Source organism: Pundamilia nyererei, unplaced genomic scaffold (genome assembly GCF_000239375.1).
Source record: "Pundamilia nyererei isolate P.nyererei 1_Seehausen unplaced genomic scaffold, PunNye1.0 scaffold00059, whole genome shotgun sequence".
In the NCBI taxonomy this organism is placed as follows: domain Eukaryota; kingdom Metazoa; phylum Chordata; class Actinopteri; order Cichliformes; family Cichlidae; genus Pundamilia; species Pundamilia nyererei.
This window is the reverse complement of record NW_005187460.1, coordinates 1439811-1441667: the sequence shown is the minus strand read 5'-3', so window position 1 is coordinate 1441667 and position 1857 is coordinate 1439811. Positions and strand designations below refer to the sequence as shown.

At 36.5% G+C, this 1857-nt stretch overlaps 2 protein-coding genes across 9 annotated transcripts in view; one reads left to right on the top strand and one right to left on the bottom strand.

Moving 5' to 3' along the window:
* The window catches only part of LOC102212149 (uncharacterized), a 5640-nt gene extending 4875 nt beyond the window's left edge, over positions 1 to 765 (bottom strand). Inside the window, exon 1 of one of the 2 annotated variants that reach the window (XM_005734569.2) lies at positions 660 to 765. The gene's annotated coding sequence lies outside the window, so the exon portion shown is untranslated. The remainder of the gene's footprint in view (positions 1 to 659) is intronic. The other variant, XM_005734570.2, reaches the window with a different exon arrangement.
* septin9a (septin 9a) overlaps positions 1 to 1857 on the top strand; it is a 79392-nt gene that overhangs the window by 48688 nt on the left and 28847 nt on the right. The window lies entirely within an intron of this gene.

Below are 1857 nucleotides of genomic sequence, written 5' to 3'. Positions count from 1 at the left end.
ACCGATACGTAATATCGGATCGGTCCATCTCTAGTTTGTTTGTGGGCTCATGAGCTGCTACAATGCAATTGCATGAGTAAACCTGAATATTTCCAAAAGCATTATCAAATTAATGTCTGTATTGACAGTTTTTGGGGTTTGTTTTTTTTAACACAGAATATACTTGCCGATATAGCTGTGTGCTACAATTCTAATGATGCTGCTGCTAATGCAGTGTTTATTATGATTGCTGCCTTTTCAGGAAGTAAAACAATCCACAACACACAATATCGCAAAGTCCTCTGTAGACTCTGTGTAATAGAGACAAATAGTAACAATCCATCATATAAAAGCCTGCTTCAAATATTGAAATGCATTCAGTGGGTCAATAAAGCCATAGAACGAGGTGAATGTATGTTTGTGAATGTATGTTGTGTGGTTTTCTTCTTCTGTGTGAAAGGGTGCATTAGAAGTGTGTAATCCTCAAAGAGACAGTCGACTCTTAGTATTTATTGTAACTTACTCCATATAAATTCCTCGTACAATGCTGTTAGCTGCACTGTCGTGTAAATAATTTTCCATTCAGAATAAATTCTAAGCAGAGAAACCTTTATAATAAAACCTAGAGTTAATCAGTCTCCAAATGATTCAAATTAGCAGCAGAAAGTAAGAGAGCTTACCTGCCTTAGCCTGCTTCTGCCAGTGTCTGAGCTCTCTGTGTAGGAGCAGACATAACTCACTTTAGGTTTGTGTTTCCCTGAAAATGAAACTAAAGCAGCCGGAAAGGCTAGCGCTAACGGGAAGTTTCATAATACAGCTGTTTGCATGAAACCTCGTCCTCATGGAGAAAAACAGAACAGTATTTTAGCATTTTAGTTGGGTAAACAGCCAAGTGACACTTTCATATGTAAGTGCCACAGCTCTCGACCTTCCTTTTTTTGTTTCTTTGTGTTGTTTTGTTTTTAAAGCAGATTATTGGCCTCAAACACTTTTTTCCTTTTTTTTTTTTTAATCTTTTGCTATTATCAGAAAGTGTAGAAATCTACGTAGTGCATTGCAAACCTCATATCAGCTATGTTGTAAAACATAGAAGAGCCAGATGAAATTGAATCAAGTGAATCTTGTCTGTTATAGCCCAGTACCTAACCAGGCCACACAGTTAATTTACTTTTTAAGCAAGACTAAAATATCAAATACAAAGTTTGAGTCAACACAGTTGTAACACATCACATAAAATGACTGTCCCCAATTAAAAATACAGTTTAATGAGCACAACATTGTAAAAATGCAATACAATACCAAAACAGTAACACAACACATCTCTGTCATTCATCTGTCAGAGTAATTGTTCGTTCTCCTCCCTGGAGGAATCTGCTGGGAGTCACTACTGTTGATTAGACTTGATTAGATATTTGACAAATACAAATGCACAATTTTGAAGTCCACACACAAAATGTTGATTTTTGTGACTTGCTGTCAAAATGATTTATTACAAGCATGCTATAACCAGCCTGTCTTTTAAATCTAACACAAAATAAACTCATAGTCCAGGTTAAAACAAAAATGAAAAAAAGATAATGACATGGTTGCAAATTGTACAGCAGAAACTATTTGTAATGTAGGCAAACTCAGATAACTGCCCTGTTGTCCCGGTCAAGACAAAGATGCTCCAGGTTCTCTGGTCCTGAGCACAATTTCAGTTACAGATTAAACTATACTCTGTTGTTAGGGCTGTGTGATATGACCAAAATCTCATATCCCGATATTAAGACATCTATCGTCCGATAGCGATATAAATCACAAAAATGTAACAATTTCTGTAAATTCTGTGAATCTCGGGCAGCTCGACTTGCGTGAAGTGTTTCCAGCTGGGCGTTG